Source organism: Glycine max, chromosome 9, assembly GCF_000004515.6.
Source record: "Glycine max cultivar Williams 82 chromosome 9, Glycine_max_v4.0, whole genome shotgun sequence".
Classification (NCBI taxonomy): Eukaryota; Viridiplantae; Streptophyta; class Magnoliopsida; order Fabales; family Fabaceae; genus Glycine; species Glycine max.
Genome location: NC_038245.2, coordinates 4,015,113 through 4,036,844, shown reverse-complemented (window position 1 = coordinate 4,036,844; position 21,732 = coordinate 4,015,113). Strand labels below are relative to the sequence as shown.

The following is a 21,732-nucleotide window of genomic DNA, read 5'->3' as shown; positions in this document are numbered from 1 at the left end:
CTTATGCAATCAATAAAAGTGTGCATTTTTGTGATTTACAATATTTAGCTCTCGTTTTCTTTAATATATCTCCATCAAACCGGTATCAAGAGCTATTTTTCTCAAGGGGATCTGCGAGTAATTCAACAACAAATCTTACCTTCCTTGATTCAATCCATAACATGGATTTTGAAACACCCTTTACAACATTAGCGCCACCAGTGTTTAAGGGTAAAAATTATAAATTATGGGCATCTAGGATGAAAGCCCACCTCGAAGCGAATGATCTCTGGGAAGCTGTTGAGGAAGACTATGAAGTTATTCCCTTAACGGATAACCCAACCATGGCTTAGCTGAAGAGTGATACTTTAAATAAATCAAGGAAGTCGAAGGTAAAAGCTACATTATTTGCCGCTGTTTTAGAAGAGATTTTTACTAGAATCATGCACCAAAACTCAGCATTTGAAGTTTGGAATTTCCTTAAAACTAAATATGAAGGAGATGACAAAGTTAAAGGTATGCAAGTGCTCAATCTAATTCGTGCGTTCGAGATGCAGTGAATGAAGGAGTCAGAGACAATCAATGAGTACACAAATATGCTTCTTAGCATTGCTAACCAAATAAGGCTGCTTGGTTCTGAATTTTTTGATTCTAGAATCGTTCAAAAAATACTTGTAACCTTTCCTGAAAGATTTGATGCTACTATATTTGTCATGGAAAATAGCAAAGATCTATCAAAAATCACCTTGACAGAACTACACAATGCCTTACAGGCTCAAGAACAAAGGAAACTGATGAGGAGTGAAGATTCTATGGAAGGAGCATTGCAAGCTAACTTACAAAGTAATTAAGGAGATAAAGACAAAAGGAGGAGTTTTAAGAAGAATTTCAACCCAAGTGTTACAGCTGGTGAAAAGAATAGGGACTTTCCTCCTTGCAAACATTGTAACAAGAAGGGTCATCCTCCTTTCAAATGTTGGAGAAGACCTGATGTAAAGTGTGGGAAGTGCAATAAACTTGGCCACCATGAAAGAATATGCAAAAGCAATTCTCAACAGAAGAACGATGCCCAAGCAGTAAGCAAACAAGAGGAAGAGCAGCAACTGTTCGTAGCATCATGTTTTACAAGCAGCAGTTCAAGCTCTAGTGATTGTTGGCTTGTAGACAGTGGTTGTACTAATCACATGACCAATAATGAAGAACTCTTTAGATATTTGGACAATTCACAAGTATCCAAAGTCAGAATTGGCAATGGTGATTACATTACTGTCAAAGGGAAAGGAACTGTTATTATAGAAAGTAGCACAGGTAAAAAACATTAGTTAGAATTTACTGAGAGTTGGGCAGCTACTTGAGAAGGGATTCAAAGTCTTCTTTGAGAACAAGCAGTGCACGATCAAGGATCCGTATGACAATGAGGTCATAAGAATTAAAATGAGAGGCAAGAGTTTCTCACTTGACCTAATGAAGGAGGAACAAGCAGCTTATACGGCTGCTATGACCAACACAGAGACTTGGCATAAGAGGTTAGGTCATTTTCATCACACGACAATTTTGAATATGCAAAAGAAGGAGTTAGTTCGTGGCTTGCCCCATATTGAGTTGAATCTACCAAGTTGTAAGGCATGTCATTTTGGTAAACAAGCAAAGCTTCCTTTTCAAAAGAAAGCTTGGAGAGCTAACATGAAGCTGCAACTCATACATACAGATGTTGTCGGACCTCATAAGGCTCCTTCACTAAATAGGAGTAAATATTACATTGTTTTTATTGACAATTATACACGGATGTGTTGGATCTATTTTCTTATGTTCAAGTCAAAGGTTGTAGGTGTGTTCTTCAAATTCAAGAACTGGATTGAGAACCAAAGTGGCTTGAGAATTAAGTTTTGAGGTCAGGTAATGGCAATGAATACACCTAAAATGAATTTGATAAATTTTGTGAGGAGGCTAGAATTGAGTATCAACTTACAACACCATATACTCCACAACAAAATAGGGTCAATGAGCGGAAAAATAGAACCATAATGGAGATGGTTAGATGTATGCTTCCTGAGAAGGAACTTCCCAAAGAATATTGGGCGGAGGCAACAATTGTTGTATTTTTGTTGAATAGACTTCCCACAAAAGTAGTTGATGGAAATACTCCTTTTGAGGCCTGGTATGACTTTAAGCCACAATTAAAAAATCTGAAAGTTTTTGGTTGTTTGTGTTTTACGAATGTACCACAAGTTAAGCGAGACAAGTTGGACAAAAGAGTGAAGCCCAACATATTTATCAAGTATAGCCTAACATCTAAAGCTTATAGAATTTTTCAACCTGACACAAGAAAAATTCTAATAAGTAGGGATGTAAGCTTCATGGAGAATGAGAAGTGGAGTTGGAACGATGAAAAAAAATCAGCAAACTGATGATTTGAATCAAGAAGGGTTAGTTGATCATTCTCCTGTTCGCAACACTAGATTAATTGCTGACATATATCAGAGGTGCAATGTTGCTATGCTTGAACCAGCAGGATATCAGGAAGCAGAAAAAGATCCTAAATGGAAGGATGCTATGTAGAAAGAGCTCGCTAGATCGAAAAAAATCAGACCCGGGAATTAGTTGAAAGACCTCAACATCAGAAGGTGAATGCAGATGCCTCAATTAACAAATATAAAGCAAGGTTAGTGGTAAAAGGGTATGTTCAAGTTTTTGGAGTAGATTATTTTGATACTTTTGCTCCAGTTGCAAGGCTAGATACAATCAGAATGTTACTAGCCATTGCAGCACAAATCAATGGAAGATTTATCAGCTTGATGTCAAGTCAGCCTTCTTAAATGGCTTCCTAAAGGAAGAAATTTATGTTGAGCAACCTGAAGGCTTTGATGCAAAAGGAGATGAAGACAAGGTGTATCTATTAAAGAAGGCACTGTACGCCTTGAAGCAGGCTCCAAGAGCCTGATATAGCATAATTGACGTATACCTACTGAAACTAGGCTTTGTTAAAAGCTTTAGTGAGTCTACTTTATATGTTAAAGGTGACAGTGATAATTTTTTTGTGGTATCCTTATATGTGGATGATCTCTTAGTCACTGGCAACAACATTGAGCTTATTCAACAATTCAAAGAAGACATGATGCAAGTCTTTGAAATGATTGATCTTAGAGAAATGTCTTATTTCCTCGTAATAGAAATCAAGCAAATAGAAAATGAAATATTCATTTATCAACAAAAGTATGTAAAGGAGATTTTAAAGAAGTTCCGCATGGGTAACTGTAAGAGTAAGAACACTCCTATGTGTCAAAAAGAAAAGTTGTGCAAGGATGATGGAACAACTAAAGTGGATGAGTTTGAATATAGAAGTTTGGTTGGCTGCTTGATGTATCTAACAACTACAAGGTCAGATATTATGAATGTTGTAAACTTTCTTTCAAGATTTATGAATTGTGCTAATGAGTCTCATCTTAGAGCTGCTAAAAGAGTTTTCAAATATGTTAAGGGATCTGTAAGCTTCGGTGTTAAGTTTTGCCTAACACCAAGCTTTGAGTTGCAAGGTTATTTTAATAGTGATTGGGTTGGGTCTTTAGATGACATGAAGAACACTCCTGGTTTTTGTTTCAACTTCGAATCAAGAATATTTACTTTGAGTTCAAAGAAGCAAGAAATTGTGACTCAATCGACAATCAAAGCAGAGTTCATCACTGCAACAACATCTGTTAATCATGCTTTATGGCTGAGAAAAATTGTAAATGATCTGCACTTAGAGCAAAAAACGAGTACCGAAGTCATGGTTGATAATCAAGCAGTTATAGTTATCTCAAACAATCCAATTTTTCATGGGAAGACCAAGCATTTCATCATCAAACTACTCTTCGTCAGAGATGTTCAGAAAGATGGTGCAGTTAGACTGAAGTATTGCAAAACTGAAGATGAACTGGCAAACATATTCACAAAGCTTCTTGCAAAAAGCAGATTTGAAGATTTAAGAGAAAGACTTGAAATTTGCACCTACTTGATGCAAAGAGGAGTGTTTGAACGTGTGCAAATGTGTGCATCAGTAGCTTTGATTCTTTATTTTTTATTTTCACGTAGTTGCTGAAGTTTAGCTAGTTAGTTTCTATTTTCTGTTTTTCAGTTTTTAACTCAATCTATTTAAGCAATATCTGATGAAATCAATAAAAGTGTGCATTTTTTTTATTTACAATATTCAGTTCTCCTCTTCTTTAATATATCTCCAACAGATTTATTTTGCACAAGAGTTATATTTAAAAGTTTTGTTGGATGGGATTTTGTTATCCTTGAGTAGGGTTTGGGGACCTACAAACTTGATTTCAATGCTGAAAATTTGCTTTGACAGCTAAATAGTTTTGGCACTTCTGTCTTGAGGTCATTTCATTATGGCATTATGTTGTTTAATATGTCTTGAGCCAACCTAGCAACCACTGTTACCTCGTGCAAGTTCTTGGAAGATTTTTTCATAATGCTAATGCTTTTTTTGAACAGTTGTATCTGTGTCATGGTTCCTATGCCAAATTTTGGGAGGATAATTAGAGTTTACTGAGAACTTGTTTGAACTCAAGAAAATAGTGTATGGTTTTCATAAATTATTTTTGGTGTATTTCAATAAATTTCTGTAACTTATTAAAACAAGTTCATTTTAGCTTCTTCCAATAATCTTCTTGTTATATTTATTTATAATATAAGTATTCGTGTAATAAGAAGTTATTCATTAACTATTTAATTAAGTTATTTACCTAAATGCATCATATAGAAATACTAATTTACTTGTCTTCTCTGTCCTGTTTATTTTGTGTTCTTTTCACCCATCCAATGTTTATTGTACTCAGGGTTCTGATAGTGAATGGAAATTTTACTTTACAAAGAAACTAAAGAGTAGAGAGAGTTCTTAGCTTCAGTCCTTTCACCTTTCACTTGTTTATTCTCATTTTTCGTTCAAAGAAGATTGGAGAATTTAAACTATGGCTTCCTCTTATGTGCTCTCTTTCAAATTCTTTTTTCAGTTTCTTAAACATTCTTCTTAGTCCTATTTTTCACAAGCCCACAAAGTTCTCTTCTAGTCTCCGTGTTCTATTTTTCTTAGACTGCTATTTGAATTGGCCTTAATTTTTTTATGGGATGTAGTATTTATAAGTTTGAACTTGACATTGAGTTTTAAAAAATTATTTGTGTCATGTCTTGCATGCAGCTTGAGGAGCAAGTTGCTGAGGTTCAAAAGTACTACAGTACCATCAATGATCAAGTTAATAATGCCAAAGACAAAAGCCAGGAGAAGCATGTTATTGGCACCAAAAGGTCACGACAAGGTGGATCAAGTAAGGAAGCTAATTCTTCAAACACAATGAAAGAGGTTATGCACCAGTTTTCCACAATATTCCATCAGGCAAGTGCAAATACCTTGCAACTATTTTTTGTATTTCATATTTCAATTGTGGGGTTAAGATATTACAATTTACAATCTTGGACCTACATTGGAAATTGGTCATACACCACTTGAGTCAATAATCTTTCTACTGGACCTACATGAATTGAACTTGAACCATTGATCAATAAAAAGAATTTGGTCAGCTTTCAATGATAGACAACGTAAATTGTTTTACTATTAATTAGTTGTGCTCATTCGCCATATGGGGCTTGTGTTGAAATTTCATAGCTTCCCTTTACTAAGTTCGGATCATACACCCACTTGTCATCTTTCCTATGAGGCTCCATTTGACCATGTCAGAACTTTGTCTTACCTGAGTATCAGCCTAGTTACTCATTTATTGAGTTATTCTTTGTTTCCTAACATCAATTTACCTGCCCGGCTCCCTAATATTTAACCAATTTTTACTTATTTTTTCACTTGCTTTTGTTAATCTTGGTTTTCTTATATACAGTTTTACTTTTGGTTCTTCTCTTCATGCCATTAATGTACAAAAATGTATTTTAAGTTTTGCTCTTCAATTTTAGTATTTTGCATTCTCCCTCTGGATTTTATGTAGTTTTTTCTTTTCCAAGTACTGTAACTGTCTTTTAGTTATCGATGCAATACTTTTATTTTTCATTTCTTCCTTGCTTTGTTTGTCACTGTATTTTCTCTAAGCCTTAGGATATGTGTTACTAACTAATTCTTTAAAAAAAAAACTTTAATTTTCAAGTTTTAGTATATGGTAAATATATTCAGACACTATTTGGTGTGATTTGTACAGAAAAAAATACATTGCTAAAAAGCTTTAGTTTGTTTTGATCTAATCATGACAATTTCAAGCTTCTTTAAAACTGGGACCGGCATTTTGAATGGTAGTCATTTATAATAATTTTGTTTAGTTTTATCTTTTACTTAAATTTTTTATATGAGCAGGTTATTCTAAGGTTTAAATGTATCACAAGATACTTAGAAAATTTACAAGTTATCTTTGTCGTTTTTCTGTTGAATCTTCCAAATTGACTGTGCCAAGTTTCCTGCAGAAAATAAATAGTGATACATTTTTATTTTTTCTCAGATAACTCAGCATAGATGGGCTTGGCCCTTCATGGATCCTGTAGATGTTGAAGGTCTTGGGCTGAGTGACTATTATCAGGTATTTAAGTTTTTCTTTTCTTTTTAAAGCTTTTCTCTTGATTTAGACTATAAATATCTAGGAAAAAAAGAAGGCTATAAATATATTATTTATATTTATATAAATGACATTTGAAATCATTTTTTAACATAAAAGCATGTATTCTTGTACACTTACAGAAAAAAATGTTTAAATAATTGTTTGGTCATTGTAACTGGTGGCCTTTTTTACTTGTTAAAAGTTTACATTTTATATCAGAGTTCTTTGTTTGCTGTTTCCTTCTAAAAGTGAATTTGTTCATATAATTTTCTTTCCCTAGATTATCGAAAAGCCTATGGATTTCGGTACGATAAAAAGGAAAATGGATGCTAAGGATGGTTCTGGTTATAAGAACGTGCGTCAGATATATTCTGATGTCACCCTGGTTTTTAAGAATGCAATGAAATACAATGATGAAAAAACTGATATCCACATTATGGCCAAGACATTGCGGGAAAAATTTGAGAAGAAATGGCTGCAGCTATTACCTAAAGTTGCTCAGGCGGTAATTTGCTTTTCCAAAATATTTCCCTCTATTTTGGATGAATGGAACTTTCTTATATATAATTTTGGAGGCTTCACATACAGAAATAGTCAAATAATAGTGATTTTAGTCATCCTATGACCTTCACCTTTTTCTTGTGATTATTTCAGGAAAGTGAAAAGGAAGAAGCACGTGCACTGTTGAAAGCGAAGCTTGCTGAAGAAGCTGCTTATGCCAATATGACAAAGGATATAAGACATGCGGTTGATTTACTATTTTCTTGTTAGAGTGTGTGAAAAATTAGTAATTGTTTATGTATTACTTTAAAGTATATCAGATGTTTAATGTGTTTGATTACATGTTGTTTCAGCTGTGCGATGTTGATGAGCAGTTAAAGAATCTCAAAGAAATGGTGATTAAGAAGTGCAGGTTCGTGAACATGTTTTTTTTAAGATGTTGTCCCTTATTAGTTAGTATTACTTGGTGATCAAGGTCAAATTGCAATAAACAAGTATCATATGCCATCTTTTTGTTTACTGTCCTGGCTTTAACGTTGATAATAAAATTTTGTTAAAATCTTGAGAGTATGAATGAGATTAAATTCAAAATGGTGCTTGAATTTTTAGAGATTTACCAGAACCTCCAAGAAGATTTGGTGAAAATGTATACCCCTGCACTGCATTAACTTGCCTGTCCCACTCATGATGTTGAAATTTTCTGTTATATTGAGTGTGTCATTCTGGGGTTCCTTGTGGTTTATTGCTTAGGTAAATAAATGTTTTTGAATTAGTTTTTTACTTTTCTAAATTAACTATGAAAAATCCATAGTTTGTTAAAGGTTCGAGCACAGTTCAATCTAATTAACAAATATTTGGTCCAGCAATATTTGATCCTTTTAAGTACATGACTTTTGTTTGCTATGTTTTTTGTTTTTCCATGTTGTGGCATTGGGTTGATTATGTGTATGTGTTGGCAATATTGCAGGAAACTATCAACTCATGAGAAACTGGCACTTAAGAAAAATTTAAACAGACTGAATGGTGATAATCTCCTCAAGGCAATGGCCATAATTCATGAGATTGACCCAACCTTCCAACATGATGCTCCACAGGTCGACCTTGACCTTGATTGTCAGGTTTATAACGCTACCCTATAGCTACTAAAGTATGTTTAGCATGTTTGGATTAGATTCAATTTTCCTATAGAATCAATTCCAAAGTCAAGTCGAGAGAGTCAGAGCAACAAATAGTTGCTTCTACTTTTTCAATTTTTCACCTGATTTTGGGGGCTAAAATCAAAAGCTATCCGAACATGCTAGTTGTCATTCATTTTTATTTTTTTTAAGTTTGTCTGTCCTATCCTAAGTTGTTTTGTTTAGTAAGTGCTTTTGAGCTACTCACCAATTTGACTAGTTTATGCAGAGTGACTTCATACTGTGGAAACTAAACATGTTTGTCAAAGAAGCACTGGAAGATCAGGACAAAGCTGTTGCTGAGGACATGGCTGTTAACCACAATGTTAACACTCAGGACCAGAAAAACACCAACAAAAGGAGGAAACTGTGACTGTGATTTGGTTGCCAAAGAGATCTGTGTGAAGAACTGAATAGCTATGTACTTTGTGACTAACTTGTGCAGTGCACAAGGGATTATCTTAGATTCGATTGAGCTGCATATGCTCAGCAAACTTTTGGAGTGTTTGACATGCATAGCTTAGACCAATGTCACATTTAGTAATTAAGATCTTTTTATTTCGACAACTTTCAGCATATTCAAGCAGGTTTTTTTATTTGATAAAACAGTTTTTATTTTTAATTATAATTATAAAAATATCACTTTGTTTTTTCTCTTTATTTTTTATTTTCAAAGACTTATTCAAAAAATGGTGGAAATAACATTTTTAATTGTCAAGCTTATTTGATTCCACACTGTGGATGTTGTTTTTCACCTTAATTTAGAAGCAAATAGTTATAGCTTTCTTGTTTTTAAGCACAATGCCACCTTTTACCCCGTTACAGTTTATTCGTATTTTTCTCTTGGAGCTTTGTTAACAAAATAAAAATTATAAAAGAAAACTTCGATGGTAATTTTTGTTCTGGTAAAATGACTTAGTTGCAAATATATAAGTGAAATAACTTCTAGAGTATAATTTTTATTCGAAAAAATAATCTTTTTTTTAATTAGTCAATTCATTTAATTCACTTCCAACGATTGCACATTCGTTATAGATTATAAACATTTTACTACAGCAAAAAATATGTGAAAGCATACATATCTAGTGGAACAGTGACTATGAAATGAAGAGAATGGTTATATTTTTTCATATCAAGCCATGATATGACCCAACCAACAATTACATAGAACTCAGATAATACTAAAGGTCAGCAAACCTAATCCATCGTATCTTAATTTGTACCATACAATCATTTGAAAACCAACTTTAAATGGGCAGCAAATGTATCCATTTAATATGCCTAAAAACAGTGAAGATCAATACTAATTTTCTAGCCACATTTAAGCTGAATTGGAGGAAACCAGAAGAAAAATGGATTGAATAATGTAATGCACCAAAAGACAGGTAGCTCACGGGAATAAGCACTTTAACTTTTACTTTCAAGATTTTAAAACTTGTTCAATATTACAATTAAAACCACATTGATTATATGCGTGCTTGGTTATGGATCAACAATGTAGTTTTTCTCGTCCATCCAAAAGCTTTATGTTATAACTTTCATGTCATCTTTTCAATGGAGGTTATATACTCACCTGCCTAAAGTCTTTTTCGAAGATGAACATTGTGTCTAATCTCTCACAAGATAAATGCTCTTAGACACATTCTTTCAAACACATTCTTTCTTATTTATTGAAATTTTTTGAAAAATACTAAAAATTATGGGTTGCACATATTATCAAATTACTTTCTCTTATAATTTTGTAGTTTCCAATAAATATCAATCAATAATAATGCGTGTTAAAATAAATATATTAGAGAATGTATTGTTAGTAATCTTCTCTCCCACAATATTAATATATGATTGCGATAAAATGGCTATCACAATTTAAAAGCTTGATTACTTCATTTCATTCATTACCTAAAACCAACATTGATCCCTAGTCACCATCAATTTACCCTTATATGTGTTAAAAGGAGTGTGCTGCTAGCACTCTTCTCTCCCACAATATTAATGATTGCGATAAAACCACAATCACAATTTAAAAGCTTGATTACTTCATTTCATTCATTACCTATAACCAACATTGATCCCTAGTCACCCTGCAAAAGTCGATTTACCCTTATATGTGCTAAAATAGTGTGCTGTTAGAACTCTTGCTCCCACAATATTAATGATTGCAGTAAAACCACAACCACAAAGCTTGATTACTTCATTTCACTCATTACCTATAACCAACATTGATCCCTAGTCACCCTGCAAGAGTCATTTTATCCTTATACAACTTCAATAACTCCTCAGTTTGTTTCTCATCATGACCATATATAAACTTATCCAAGAACAACTTTTCATCACACTTAAATATCCCACCCAAGCTCACCTTTACCATTCCTTTTGACTTCAAAACAAGAACAACAGACCCCCTCGGAACAATCTGTTTCCCAAAGCTTAAGGACAACACCACCGAACACCTAGCAACATGAGAAGCCTCAAAGCCCAGCTCATTCACCAAAAAACTCATGACACTCTTCAATCTTCCCTTACGAGAGAGACATACATAAGGGATGCAATCTAAACGCTGCAAAAACATCATCATCACTCCAACCCACTTCCTATACACACCCTCCTTCCACGCCCACGTAGCCCTGCTCACACACAGCTTCACATGAACGGCTTTAACAAATTGCAACTTCAAAGGACAAAACCCATTTCCTTCACTTGTGTAACACCCGTTTTTCATATAATATATAAAGATTTTTATTTAAAAATTAATAAAGTTTTTAGAAATTAAATAAATGATAAGAAAGGGTTTTTGTTAATTAAAATAAGGGTTTCATAGTATTAAAAAATAAATAAAGTAAAATGATATTTTAGAAAATAAAAGGATGTTTTAATTGGTTATTTATTTAATGAAAGAGTAAAATAGAGTTCATTTTTATAAAATAATAAAATAAAGAGAAGAATAAAGTAAATAATAGGCTCAGAGTATCCTAGCTATAAATAGAGATGCATAAGATCAGTTTTTATAATTAGGATACGTTCCTACGACCTTTCTCTCTTTTTTCTCTCCCAAAATCATTTCTTTTTCCCACATACACCTAAACATGTTCCATAAAGGATTAATTTTTGGTTGTTTTATGAAATTCAATTTTGTTTGCATGTTTTTAATCGCAAATTGACTGTGTTTGATGGACCAATTGATGTTCCAATGTGAAATTGTTGTGAAATTGATATGTTTTTGTATTGAGAGTGAACCCTAAAAATTGAGTTTTTTTTCTAATTAACCGTGAATTGATGAAATTAAGTAAGGAGTGATATATTGTAAGAAAGAATGAGATATTGATCTTGTATTTCCCCTTTTCGTGTTTCTTAAGTTTTTTTTATATAGTTTGGAATTAGAATAGGCTAACGGAATGGCATTCTCGATTATTATGAAATTAACGTAAATTGATGAAATTAAGTAAGGAGTGATATATTGTAAGAAGGAATGAAATATTGATCTATATTTCCCGTTTTCGTGTTTCTTAAGTTTTTTTTTATATAGTTTGGAATTAGAATAGGCTAACAGAATGACATTGTCGATTATTATTTTAGTTTTAATATTTAGTATGAGTTTATATATTTTATATTGTTATTCTTTAAAATTGGCCAAAGCCTATTTAACTATAAGGTTCTTCGAAAGTTTTAGTGAATCTTTAGTGCAGTTTTGTTTAATTATATTTCACTTTGTAAATTCATGATTAAAATATTTATTTTAGTTATTTATATATTGTGCATGTTTATATATGTAATACTATTTGTATATTATAAAATTGTGATTAAGATTAAGTATAAGTGGCAAGTTGAGCATGTATTAATTAGTGATATACACGTAAACATGTGATGGTGGATTGTGATGTTGTGAGATGTTAAAATTGTGGACATGGGATATGGTTGTAAATAAGTATGTGGTTAATACTTGATGTGATATTACTTGTGTTGTAAGTTGTGAATTATACAATAATTCGATTGGTGTTTACCTTGAAAAAAGTGTTTATGTGCGAGGTATTAAAAGAAAAGTGTAGGGTTCCAAGTTAGGAACCTAAGGTGTTAAATTATAGCGCAATGTGTTAAACATGTTTGAAAACAAGTGTGAGATCGTGAGTATTGTATAATTCATGAGCTATGAGATGTTAAATTGTGGACATGGGATATGATTGTGAATAAGCGTGTGGTTAATATTTGATGTGATATTACTTGTATTGTGAGATGTGAATTATACAATAATTTGACTAGTGTTTATCTTGAGAAAATTGGTTATGCGCAAGGTGTTAAAAGGAAAGTTTATGGCTCCAAGTTAGGAACTTGAGGTGTTAAATCGTAGCACAATGTGTGAGGTGTTAAAAGGAAAGTGTAAGGTTTCAAGTTAGGAACCTGAGGTGTTAAATTGTGACGTAATGTGTTAAACGTGTTTAAAAATAAGTGTAAGATCGTGGGTATTGTATAATTCATGAGCAGTGTCTGCATGTATAATTCATAAGCATTGTATGCATGTAAAAGTTGTTTTAGGGGTTGGACCTAAATCAGAAAGGTGATACCCTAACAGATTTTTCAAATTCTAGACCTTAGGTGTAAATACACTCAGTTTGAGTACTCCTTTATGTGACACAATCTACCTTACACATAACATATATGTACTAATAATAAAAGGAATAGAAATGCATAATTAATTAAAAGTTTTAAAACACGTTTGAATAAAAGTATTTCAAAAAGGGTAAAAGGTTCACACTCGCTTTTTGAACATCATAATAGAACTTATCCAAATAAATAATAAAATCATCTCTACTCAAAACAAGGTCGTTCATACTAAATGAAAAGAAGTCAAACTAATAGTGGAAAACATAAAACAACTATACTATTCATAAAACTGTAACATATGAAATAAAACCACATGCCCTGATGTCATATATATCAGAGCATTTTCCTGAAAAAGGCTAAGTCTCTCCATCTCTAGCATGGAACTCGTCACCCAAAACAGTCCAAACACAAACACACACCGGGAATAAGTTATCACATTCATATATAATAAAATACTAAAGCATGTGAAACATATAAATACATAGAGCTGAATTTACATAAACAACAACACTTCACCAAATCACACAGAAGTATTCACACTTACTCAAGTTCACACACTCCAAAAAATAACATCAAAACCCCAATCGTTAACTCAATGAATAGTATTTACCCCCAAGGTCTAGACTCCGACGAGTTCATCAGGGTCTCTCCTTCCTGATTTAGGTCCAACCCGGAAAATATTTTAACACACAGAGTCTACCTATAAATTATGCAATACACCCAACTACTCAATTGTTTTCAAAATCTCAATTATTTTCAAAATTATTTTAACTTGTTGCGCCTCAAGTGATTAAACTCATCGAGTTCCCATAGTAAAACTCATCACATATTAACTCGTCATCCTTAAAGGGTCTGACAGTTGTGTGAATGCACAATTCATAGCTTACAACTCATTGCATATAATATCTCAATATACATGTATCTCACAATTCATCACATACTCAATTTATCACTTAATCCACGTCAAGTTCATTTATACATCTTCATAACATTCATAACAATATTCATAAGATACAACATACACATACGCATATATAACGATCAATCCATAATATTTCCAATTTCATGACAATAAACATTTTCAAAATCATGCTATAATAAAACTATGATATCCTAAATATCAATTTATAATATAAACATACACCTATAATCAAATATATATATATATATATATATAATAGTAGACTAACTTTGTCGCATTCTTGTACTTAATTTGTTTTAATATAGCATAACTATTATTGTAACATTCATGAACCCGTAAACATAGAATAGCTAATGCATGCAAGTGGAATTCGTACACACTAAAATGACTTCAACACAATGTGTAATATCAGTTGCAAACTCATTTTTTGTCTAGACTTGAAACAATTACTGACATGGTCTATATACTTTATTTCTACATTGTATCACACCGCTGCATTAGACTTTCAAATCACCTAAATTTTCCAATGTGCTTGTATAAAGAAAATCACGAAGCATAATTAACAAAATTCAAACAAACTTCGACAAGAATAATCGTTATATAACGATTATCACTAGGTACAAATTATATATAATTAGAATAAGTCACCCTTTAAGAATTATATATAGTGAATGATTAAATATAACCCATCACAATTCCTAATAGGCAAAAAAAAAATCATGAAACACACTCAAACACCAGAACATATCATTTCATAACAATTTCATATCGGGACATCAATTGGCCCATGAACACAATCAATTTATGAATAAAAGCATAAAAACATAATTGAATTTTAAAAAAATAGTCCAAAATAACCCAAAATTGATCCTCTAGAAATCCCTACACGTTTTCATTCTAATCCACAAGTGTGACTAACTCATTTCTTACCTCGATGCAGTCGCTCAAGTGTTCTCCGTTAGCAATGGTGACATTTTTGGTACTCTCTAGAACTCCTCCTCTAGTTGTTCTATTAGGGTTTTTGAGCATCAGAGGAAAAGGAACAGAAAATGTAGAAAATGTTTTGTAAAATTGCTCTAGGGTTAAAAGTTTCTTTATATAGTGAGAAATCAGATGACTTAATTCTTATTCATATTTTTCTAGTTTATTTTATTAATTATTAAAAAACTATTTTCTCTCTATTAAATAAATAAAAAAAATGCATAAATAAACCTCTCTTATTTTCTAAAGCATTCTTTTTATTTTCTAAAGAGTCATATTTATTATTTATTCTAAACCTCTATTTTTTTAAATAAAAACTTATTTATTTTGTTTTAAAACCCCTTTTAATTAATTTTTTTAACAAAGAAAACGGGGTGTTACACTTTTAGCCTATGTTGATCCAATATGGTTGGTGTAACATCCCATTTTTCGTAAATAAATTAAAAAGGATTTTTATTTATAAATAAATAGAATTTTAGGAAAAAATGATGAGGTTTTTATAATTAAAAAAATAAGGAGAAATAACTTTATTAAAATAATAGTTTGAAGGAGAAAAAAAAAAGGAAAGATATTTGATAGATTCATTTTATAGGAAATAAAATAGAGTATTTGTTTATAGATTAATAAACAAAGAAAAATAGAATAAATAATAGGCTATGAGTACCCTACCTATAAACACAGACATGCTAGGTCAGTTTTGACGATAGGCTCTACGTCTTCTATTCCTCTCAATTTTGTTTTTTCTTTTCCTCCTCCCAAAACCCTCTCTTCTTCCCACATATACTCAAACTTGTCTTAGTAAAACAACGATCTCGAATTCTTTAACCGTTGAATTGTCATGAAACTTGAGCACCAGGTTTGGAACTCATTTCTGAACATTCTCACCGTTGGAAATTAGGAAAGCATGTTGGAGCCGAGAGAAATACACTTCGCATCGTAGCTTTTTCCTTTCCCGTAGAAACCCAAAACTATCCCAGTAAACCTATGATCCCGACCTCATTAACCGTTGGATCTTCATGAAATTTGGACACCAGGTTTGCAATTCACTTTCTCATGTTTTAACCGTTGGGATTTGCATAATAATGTCTTTGGAGGAAGAAATATTCATCACACATAAACAATGGAATAAAGGCTTCAATCTCTTCTCCTCTCTCTAACGCTTGGAAATCCTATTAGAACAATCAGAGGAAAAGCTTGAGGAATCTCAAGAAAATGTTAGAGATGTCATTATCGTTGTCAAAATACACACGTGAGCCTACTTAGAGGTAAGGGATGAGTTATTCACAATTGGGAAGTAGTGAGAACATGTGTAGGGATCCTTAGAGTATCAATTAGAATAGGTTTTTGGGGTGTTTTTGCAAATTTTGATTCTATCCTTACAATTATAATTGTGAATTATATATGTTTGACGAACCAATTGATGTCCCAATGAAAAATTGTTGTGTTCTAAATTGAGTTCTTTTTATTAACGTGAATTATACTCTAAATAATATTCTTTAATGACTTATTTTATACAAATTATTATCTTATTCTATATTTTCCCACGATGATGATCAACATGTTATGTGTGTGTGTGTGTGTGTGTGTGTGTGTGTGTATATATATATATATATATATATATATATATATATATATATATATTTACTATATATATATGTTTTGTGTCATGCAAATATTATTATTTTGTGATGTGTATATGAGTTATGAGGTATGATAAATTATTATAATGAGATTATAATATTGTTATGGAGATTGAGTAGTGCAAAGTGAAATGTGTCAATTTCCGAGATACATATAAACCTGAGATGGTTGATTGTGACATAATGAGATGTGAAATTGTGAACATGAGTTTTAGTTGTGAATAAGTGTGTGGTTAACACTTAATGTGACATTACTTGTGATGTGAGCTGTGAATTGTACAATAACCCGACCAGTGTTTATCTTGAGAAAAGTGTTGATGTGCAATGTTAAAAGAAAAATGTGGGTTTCCTATTTAGGAACCAATGTTAAATTGTAGTGCAATGTGTTAAACGTATTCGAAACACGAGTGTGAGGTCGTGGGTATTGTATAATTCATGAACAATGTCTATAAATTGAATATGTGATGAATTGTGGAATAACATGTTACTTTGAGATTATAATATTGTTATTTGAGATTGAGTATAAGTGCAAAGTTGAACATGTGTTAATTTGTTATATACATGTAAACTTGAGATGGTTGATTGTGACATAATGAGATGTGAAATTGTGAACATGAGTTTTAGTTGTGAATAAGTGTGTGATTAACACTTGATGTGACATTACTTGTGATGTGAGCTGTGAATTGTACAATAACCCGACCAGTGTTTATCTTGAGAAAAGTGTTGATGCACAGTATTAAAGGGAAAGTGTAGGTTTTCTATTTAGGAACCAATGTTAAATTGTAGTGCAATATGTTAAACATGTTTGAAACACGAGTGTGAGGTCATGAGTATTGTATAATTCATTAATAGTGTCTACATGCAAAAAAAATTTTAGGGGTTGGACCTGAATCTGGAGGGAGAGGTCCTGACGGACTCTTTGGAGTGTAGGTCTTGGGGGTAAATACACCCGGTTTGAGTGCTCCTTGAAGTTTGTGTCGATCCCACATGGTTGAAGCATTCTCACAAAATAGCGTGACCCTAATTGGTCTCCCTGTGATTTTACTTAGTGAGAGTGACCTAACATACTCATTTTGTTGTGTGTCTTGTTATGTACTCCTAATCGCCCCAGGGTGGTTTTCCACTAACATAGTGTCACATTGCATATAGGCTTAAGTCTTAGTATATCTGTTGCATAACACTTGCTAATTATTTATTATGAAATTGATGAGTGTTATTATGTCTTAATCGAAGTGTGTGATTCATGTGTAATGTGATTGATGATTGAAAAGTGAATTTTAAATGACAAAGTAGTGGAATTACGTGAGTTATGTTTAAATTGTATCTTATTTATATGATATGTATATTTAGTTATCTTGTTTCTCTATTAGTTAGGAATGTGATAACTTACTCCCAATGTGTTGTTTGTGTTTGGATCTTGTGATGATCTCGAACTTTGTGTTCAGGAAAACAGATGACTTGGTGAATTGCTTTAAGGAACCTTGTGCGGAAGGACGTCGGGACACAATGCTCTAATAGGATGTGACATTGGGGCATAAGTTTCTATATTAATTGCATGAAGTCTTGAACGACCTTATTTTAAGCCGAGATGATTTTAGTATTTATTGGACAAGTCATTTTATGATGTTAGAAAAGTGAATGCGAGTCTTTTACCATTTTGAAATGTTTTTATTTAAATGTATTTTAAAAAATTTTAATTAATTATGAATTTGTATTCCTTTTATTATTAATACATATATGTATGGGGTAGAGGGTGTCACAGTTGGAGCATTCTCGCAAAACAGAGTGATCATTACTGGTCACCTTATTATTTCATTTAATGAAAGTGACTTGACATGCTCATTGTGTGGTGTGTCTTGTTAGGTACTCTTAGGTGCCCCGGTGTTATTTTTTCATTGATATGGTATCACATTGTATATAGGATTAAGTCTTAGTGTATTTGTTGCATAACGTATGTGCAATGATCATTGTGACTTGCTACGTGATGGTGGGTAATGAATCGTGTGAGTGTGAGATATTGTATTGTACTTGAGATGTGTTGTTTTGAACACATGATTAATGTAAAGGTGTGAAATGTGATTTTGTGATTAAATCCTTGAAACAAGTGATGTTATGCAATGAATGGTAAAATGATATGAATTGTGTTAAGTTGAGCTTGTGATACTTATACAATGTGTGTATGTGTGTGTGTGTGTGTGTGTGTGTGCCTTCATTTATCTCTACCTGTTTAGAAATGTGATAACTCACTCCATGTGTGTTGTTTATGTTTGGATCATGTGATGATCTCGAACCTTATGTTCGTGGGAGTAGATGGTTAGGTGAATTACTTTAAGGAACCTTGTGCTGGATGAGGCCAGGACACAATGCTCTAATAGGATGTAACATTAGAGAATAAGTTTATGTTTTAATTTCATGATGTTCCAAATATGTCATTTTACTTTATTTGATTATGCTGCTTAACTTAAATTATTTTTTTTTGTAAACTTGAACGACCTTATTTTGAGGCGGAAATATTTCTGAGAAGTTTTATTTGGTAATAGTGAAGCGAATGTGAACCTTTCACCCACGTGGATTTACTTACGATTTTATTGAATAAAATTGATTTAATTAGATTCCACATTTTACATATGTTTTTCCCATTTATATGCATATTGGGGTAGAAAGTGTGAGTTGAAACAAAAACTCATGTCCCAATGTCACATCCTATTAGTGCATTGTGTTTCATCGTCCTCTAGCACAAGATTCTTTAAAGTCATTCATTAAGTCATATGTTCCCACAAACACAAGGTTCGAGATCATCATAGGGTCTAAGCACAAAAAACACATAGGGAATGAGTTATCACATTTCTAACTAAAATATGGATAAACAAATACATGAGCAAAATAAATTATAAAAATATTTATAACATAGTTCAACTTAATACAACCCACGTCACTTCACCACTTTATCATTTAAAATTCATTTTTCAGTCACCAATTTAAGATTCCTCAAATTTTTCCTTTGATTCTTCTATTACGATTTCCAAGCATTAAAGAGAAGGAGAAGAGATCATATCCTCCATTTCACTGTCTTCGTGAGAGGGACATTTCTCTTTCCACATACATTATTCGCAAATCCCAATGGTGGGGATGTGTGCAAAATGAGTTTCGGACCTAGCTTTCAAATTTCACGATGATCTAATGGTTAACGAGTCCAAGATCATACTAAGATATGTTTGAGTGTATGCGGAAAAAAGAAAGGATTTTGAAAGAGGAAGAAGGAAAAATGAATGAATGTGAGAGGAAGAGAGCGTAGAGAAGTATCGTAAATGTAAAATTGACTTAATATGTCTCTATTTATAATTATGGTTCTCTCAGCCTATTATTTACTCTATTTTTTTTTATTTTATAAAAGATACTCAATTTTACTCCCTATCAAATAAATAAATAAAATATTTTTTTATTTTCTAAGAACATATATTTATTTTATTTACCTTAAAATTATTATTTTAATTAATAAAACTATTTCTTTGTATTTATTTAATTATAAAGACCTCATTATTTTCATAAAACTCTATTTATTTTAAAATAAAATTATTTTTAATTTATTTTACGAAAAATAGAATGTTACAGAGAGAGTCACATTCTACATAGACTCCTTAAACTGCTTAGGGGTTGCTCTCATCATACGAGGAAAATACTCCATCAGTCTAACAATGAGGGACTCAAGGACTACCTCTTCCTTCAAATGTTCAAGATTTCATGCTAAAGTGTTGCCATGTCGTAGCAAATGTCTGCGTAGTAGACATCAGTTTTCATTAACGTATGGTGGTTGTGGAATAAACCATCAATTTCATCCTCCAAGTATTACTTTCTCCCTCTAAGTAGTTCTAAAGTAATAAAACGGATAAGACACCATTTTAGTCCTCAAAGAAAGTGTGAAAATTGTCACATTAATATCTAAAACTAAGAAAATTCAAAATAAATCTCTAGAATGTGAAATAAGTCTATAAACTTATGTACTCATTGTCACTTTAGTCCTTAAACATATGTTAATATTATCACTTAAATCACTTGACATTTTAAATTTTACACTAAAGTAAATGACAAATTGCACGTTCAAGAGTTATTGTTTGAACCTTTTCACTTTCGAGGGCTAATGTGATATCTATGTATGCTTTCAGGAACATGAATAGGTAAATCACCATTCTAATCCTAAACCTTGTCACGAGTCTACCAAATCAAGAAAATTTCAAATAAATTCCTAAAATTGAAGTTATTTAATATGTCTCTAAATTTAATCAACTTATGATGTCTAAATATAAATTAATATTATCACTTAAGTTAGACGTTGTATGTAATGGTTGGAACAATATAATTGACGATTTACACTTTTAGGAACTTGTTTTGAATTTCCTTAATTTTGGGAATTAAACCGCCCTCTCTCTTTTAAGAAAAAAAAATAGATGATTTACTCTAAAACTATTTAAGTAATTACTTATCACTTTAGTCCTTAAGTTGATGTATTTAAATAAGGGTAAAACACCATTTTGGTTCCTTAAAGTGTAAAGGATTATCACTTTAGTCCCGAAACTAAAAAAAATCATAACAAGTTTTTAAACTTAACTACTTATTATCACCTTATTCTTAAAGATATGTTAGTAGTATCACTTAGGTCATACCATTTTTTATGTTTCTACTAAAGTGATTGACAGATCAGGGAATTTTTTTGTTTTTTATAATTTGTTCTTCTTTGAGAGCTAATGGAACAATGCTATACACTTTTAGGGGTTTAAATGGCATTTTACCCATTTAAGGCTTAAATATCTTTTTAGTCATTGTAATTTAATGATTTTTTATTTTCCATTCTTACAAAATTATTTTTTTAATCATTATAAATTATGTTTGTTTTGTCTTTTATTTTTGCAGTGTTTAGATAATGTTTTTTTCACTCTTCAAAGTGTTATATAAAATGTTTTAAGGACTAAAAAAATATATAATTTATAAAAACAAAAAACAAAAAAATAATTTTGTAAGAAAAAGAAACAAAATAGCATTAAGTTACAAGAACTAAAATATATTTAAACTTTATCTAAGAAGTGATACACATACAATAATTGATACAATATTATATTTTGAATTTATCTTTCTCTTTCACCCTATCATTTATTACATTTCAAATTTAAATTTATCCACATTTATCTCTCTTAATTGTATGTTTTGTTGTACAAGTATAATTTCTCATTTTGTAATACTTTGTATTTATTCCTACTTATAAAAAAAATTAAGTTTAAACATCAACTTGAAGAATTTTTTCACAGTTAGAAGATTACTTGACTTTATAGAACTATTTAGCATTTTAGCTATTGATGGGTTGAATT

At 31.6% G+C, this 21,732-nt stretch overlaps 1 pseudogene; it reads right to left on the bottom strand.

Annotated features, from left to right (window-relative positions):
• Nucleotides 1–10,463: 10,463 nt before the first annotated feature.
• On the bottom strand, nucleotides 10,464–20,111 carry LOC112997739 (uncharacterized; annotated as a pseudogene).
• Between the last annotated feature and the right edge of the window lie 1,621 nt (nucleotides 20,112–21,732).